This window comes from Cryptomeria japonica, chromosome 9 (genome assembly GCF_030272615.1).
Source record: "Cryptomeria japonica chromosome 9, Sugi_1.0, whole genome shotgun sequence".
NCBI lineage: Eukaryota > Viridiplantae > Streptophyta > Pinopsida > Cupressales > Cupressaceae > Cryptomeria > Cryptomeria japonica.
In genome coordinates, this window is record NC_081413.1 from 546,138,346 (window position 1) to 546,144,345 (window position 6,000).

The following is a 6,000-nucleotide window of genomic DNA, read 5'->3' on the forward strand; positions in this document are numbered from 1 at the left end:
AGTTTTGTATAAGAGCCTTGAATGAATAAAGAAAACAACAATTATATCATTAGAAAACTCTTTTAAATTACTTTGCTATTTTGAGACGAATAATTAATGTCTACGAACTTAGTTTTCGCTGCATTAAATAATTATGTATCCATCTAGCAAGTAAACAGTTGGCATCATTACCTTTAAGAAGCCAGGTCGAAATGGTCGTATAATAGGACAATTGGTTGAAGAACTTGTACAATCCAATCAAGACAGAGAAGATGAAATCATTATATTGGTGAAAGAACACATTCAAAAAGAAAATACGTCAAGATCTATGTATCGAACAGGATCGTGAAGTGCAAAGACAATAAATAAGCCAACATCGTGAGGATAGCAGTTGACACGAGGTAGTGTAATGGATTTAGATCAATATTGGACTCCCCAATACTAATGCCCTTGATTTCAAACAAGAATCAGAAGACACAAAAAAGCAGTCAAAGAATAGAACAAAAGCTGAGGCGATCTTTGAGGATCATAGAACAAAGAGAAAGAAGGAGATGACTACAAGATTCATTGAAAGAAATATACAAGAGTAATCTTCAACATATCATATAGTTAGTGATTCAAGGAATTGAGCCAAAGGTGTGCAGGACAGAACCTAAAGGCAATTCTAACACGTGGAGTGCTGAACCGGGACAAGTTGAGGATTCTCATGTGGTAGAAAGTGGTAGAGACACAATGGAGCAATTGAAACAAAACTCCTTGATGAGCAAGTTCCTAGCATTTAGGTTGCATCAGAACATAAATGTGTTGACTCCCCCATCGAGTTCTCGTATGGAAAGCTAGAAGTTGCCCAAATTCATTGGTATAGATCAAAGGATCCTATGAGTAATTGTAAGACATGAGACAATATGGACAACAGATAACCATGATGATGGATCCTTTCCAACAACTCTAAGAGGCATAACTATTGATTGGTACATGGAGATCAAACCAATCTCCAAAACTTACTATGAAATATTGAAGAAAGCTTTTGTGGAGTTCAAATATTACAAGATAGTAAAATTGTTGCAAAAATTTATAACTTGAAAAAAGAAAAAACAAGAATATCAGAGCCTAAGCCTATAACTTTTATAGGCTTAAGGAACTGTATTAAAATAAGAAAAAGAATCGGTCAATTATTTGAAGAAAAGATTGGTCATCAAAGGTTTCGTTTCTTCACTAAGAGCATTAATTGTTTGGGGAATTAATTGGCAAATCAAAAGTATAAGATTTTTTTAGAAGATAGGGAAAAAAACGACTTATTAAAAATTTAAAATATAAAAAAGTTCAAAAAATAATTTAAATAATTAAATTTGTTAATAAAATAAATGATACTATATTTCATAAATTTAATTTAAATATTTGAATTTGTTAAATTATTCAAATCTATATATGATAAATTCAAATTATTAAAATTTTAAATAAGTTATAATCAATTTAAAAATTAAAGTTTAAAATTTAACTTACAAAATTAAATTTGTTTTTTATTTAATAAGCAAGAAAAGGGCCCTAATCCCATACAAAAACAAGACATCAAACACTACATTAGAACAACTGACACAAAACAACAATCGACATCACACAATCAAAAGCACAAAAGAAAGCTTGTCAACCAGCATAAAAAACACATAACCATCCATCATGGTATCACTTAAACTAGGACCTAAATTAGCACTACTAATAGAACTACAATAAAAAAATACAATCTTAAATTAAATTTGTTAATATAAAAATAAAATAATATTATTTTTCTTAGATCTAATTAATATTTGAATTTGTTAAATTTTATTAAATATTTTAAAATATTAAATTTTAATTTATTAAAAATAATGTTTTTGAAAATATATATAAAACAATAAAATAAAAAATAATATTAAATTTCAATATTGTAATTGTAAAAATATTTGAAGAAATTTGATATAAACTCATTAAAAATTTAAAAGATTTCTTAAATTTAATAAATGTTTGAATTATTAAATTTTATAAAGTAATACTTCAAAAAATAAATATTGTAAAATGTTTTTAAAAAAAATATATTTAAAATAAATTTTAATTTATTAAAAATTAATATTTTACAATTTTTATAAAAAATAAAACAACAAAATAAAATATTATTTAATGTCAATATTATAAATGTAAAATTTTTAATATAAATAAAATAAAATGATAAAACTCTATTATTAAAACTTAAAATGCATATATTACATTTTTATAAAAGAATAAAAAAATTTAAATATTAAAAAAATTCGAAACCCTAGCTCTTCATCCTGGCAAGCAATAAAGAGTAGAAACCCGACCACTCTACACGAGCAGACATTGAAGTTTGAAAACATCGAATTTGAGGGCCAAAGAACTTGTGGCATTCGTTTTAAATGCATTTTTTAGCGATTTTATATTTGATTTAAATGTGTGTAGACAAATGTGGTCAAAATTGCAAGTCAATGATGTATGTTGTCTAGACTCTGCAGAATGCCACCTTATTATTTTTTTAAAAGTTTTTTAGGGTATATTTTTGTCAATTTCACGAGAAACGAAAATTACCTTTTTTTGCAGGCTTTAATTGCGATTTACAACACGATTTAATCTCTGAAACATTGATGACTTGGTTCAATGATTTTAACCTCGATTATTGGGGAAAAACTAAATGCCACCCACGATTTTTTCTTGATTGCAATTAATTTCAAACTAATACTTCTATGGTACCAACCCTCTTCCTATATAGAAGCTTACAACCAAGTTGTGGATAAGCAGAGTGAGAACAAAATTTATTTTCATTGTAAACGAAATATGGTGGAAGATGAGATTTTAGAATTGTAGAAGCCTCAAGAAGAAATATGATGAAGAAGAAATATGATGTAGATGAAGGAATTATATGTAGGAAAGAAAAAAAAAAAAAAAAACTTTGGTACACAGAATGTAAAGGTGAGGGATACATCAAAACAAATTGTTTTATCACTCAATATAGAATGTGCATATAATTTGAAAACCAAGAGTACATACGTAAGGTCAACAATCCACTCCACCTATTACACCACCAATGCAACTAAAACAACAATGCAATCCTTAGGTAGATACTAACACAAAAGATCTAATAATTGTTGGAAAGTGTTGTCATTGATGTCAAAGGACAGTTGAACTGATTTGCGTAACATTGTAGAAAATTAGACATTAAATTATTTCTTAAATAAATAAATTTTTATTATTTATTATTTGTGATGGCCGGCCTCCTTCACATGGCCAGCCTATTTTGGAGTTGTAAGAGCAAATAAATTCAATAAAATGTTTTTTTTGAGAGGATCGACCCTTGTTCACTCTTTCTGGTTGACCCTAGGAGATTTAAAATACTCCCAAAGAGTGCTCCCACTTTAAGCAATGTGATCAATAAATAAAAATAAAATTCATTATTCTCCTTAGCCAACCTAATTAAGGAGTTGCAACTGTTAGTGAAGGGGCATGTTGTTGGATATAAATAAGAGGTCATTGGGGTTTATTTCAATCAAGAAACCCATCAAATATTATTCCTATTCATGAGCAAATTTGGAGGGAAATTTGGAATAGATTTTAGAGAAAATTTAGAGCAAGGCTTGAGAGCAAATTGGAGCTGCCCTAAGAGAAGGTTTTTGAGGCAATTTAAAAGCAATTTTTATAACAAACTTATAAGTAAGTTGCAAGCAGATTTATAGTAGAAGTTTTCTCATCTTTTCAAGAAGCAATATTCAATAATTCAATTGCTTTGAGATTAATGCCTCTACATAGAAGAGATTGGTGGCTTTTGCTTTGCTGGTGTTTAGTTGTGGGGATTGGTGTCTCTAGTGGTTTAATGCCTACCAAATCATCTTAAGGGGATTGGTGTCTCCTATGGGTTGGGTCCTACAAAATTTGGAAGGAGTGTTCAAGACAAGCAATATTTTTTTTATGGTTTTCTTATACAAGGGTTTCCATGTAAATTGTGTACAACTTTTTGTTCTTTCTAGATTTGGCATGTGTGGTTGATTAATCTTTTTGAACCATTGTTGTTACATCTAATGATTCAAGAGCATCCCGAAGACCCCTAATGTATCCTTCAACATGGAAAATCTACTACAACATATTCAAGTGACAACAACCATGGACTAATTATACAAAAATTCTCTTCACCAAATGTTCGCCATATCAAGCAGCCAAAACTTGGACCTATGAGAGATAGTGTATGGGTGTGAAACCCTTTCGTACCTTGCGAAACCTTTAAAACACATCAGTGATAGATATGGGTCAAGGCTACCCCTGGGTGGATACATACCCCTCCACATCAACATTTGGTGTTTATTCATCTTCCTTGAGCCAAACACGTTTCATTGGATATTGGGTTGTGGGCCTAGCTTAGGTCAACACAGATCACTTCTAATATTTGGAGCTAGTATATAATCACTTCTAAGGCTTGGAGCTAGGTGGGGGCTTAGTATTTAGGGATTTAGGAGTTAGGGAATTAGGATCTAGAACTCAATTTTTCATATAGTTGTACTAAGATTGGCGCGTCCTATGAGCCTACATGTGTGGCCAATGGGGCTTAATGTAATTTGCATATGGGAAGGCCAACAAGCATGTATGATTCTTGTTTTCAATCAATAAAGTTACAAGTTTCTCCCACTTGTGTGTATTATGTTGAATTATACTACAAGGTTGGATAATCCATTTCAAATCTTTTAACCTTGACTGCATCAAGTGGTATCAAATCAAGGTGCAAATCCTTTGGAAGTGTGTGTTCTGGAAGACCTTGGTGTGGATAGATTGTCGACCTAAGGCAGACTGCAGATGTTGCCAACTAAGTGACAAATTGTGAGGTTGTTGCAACCTTGTATTCAAACTGTTGACCTAAGGTAGTCACACTTGACTGAAGGAAAAATGTCACCAAGGAGGAAGCTTGTAATGGCCAATGTCATTGGAAGGGTAGAGCAAATGATGGACATGATGAGGGATGAAGAATTGGTTGGATGTTGTTGAGGAGGATAAGCGAAAGGGCATAAACCCTAGACCAAAGGAGGAGAGTGACAATGAGGAGTTGAGGATCCTAGAGGAATGAGGAGAATAAGGAAGAGGGGGAGTCAAACTAGATCAAGATGATGAAGGCTATCACTACGATTGATAGAGGTCCCTAGTTGTGTCATAAATTTAAATCTAGAGGAGTCGATTGATTGGATAAATAAGATGAAAGAATACTTTGAATATGGAGAAGTTAAAGATCTCGAGTGAGTTAGGTTTGCAAAAACCAAGTTGAAGAGACATGCTTCTATATGGTGAAAAGAAGTAAAATTGGATAGAAACTAGAGAAGAAAGGATAGGATCACTAAATGGAGAAGGATAGTGGTGAAATTGAAAAAACAATTCAATTCCACTAACTATGAATTGGAAATGCTGAAGAAACTTCAAAACCTAAGGTAGAGAGGGGATAGTAAAGGAGTACATGTATGAGCTCCATAAGATGATCATAAGGACTGGGCATAGTTTAGGTGGAAAGAAAAAAGTGGTGCAATACATCAATGGCCTCAGAACCAACATCCAAGAGGAATTGAGCCTGGTTGATAAAAACCATGGAGGAAGCTTACCAATTTGTGTTGAAGGTGGAAGAAAAGTTGGCTAGGATGTTAGAGTGGATGCTGAGATGCGGAAACTAAAGGTTTCTAGAAGTGTGGTCACTATGCAATGAAAGGATGTCATACATGGAATGAAATAGAGGAAGGAGCTCTTATCAGAAAGAGGAATAGAGGCACAAAAACGATTCCTACCAAAAACGAAGGGAAGGTTATCACTGACACAATAATGGGATTGAAGGAGGATTTGACTGAGGATCATTTTGAGGAGCCTATTTCAGGAGTAGGAAAGTAGGACGCTATGCCTTTGAATGTTGCTAAGGAAGTGGAAGGAGGCAAGGAGAGCCTAGAGGTAGAGCAACATATGCAGAGGAAGAACTAAATAGATCATTCGAATCCATGGGGCATCTAGAGAAGG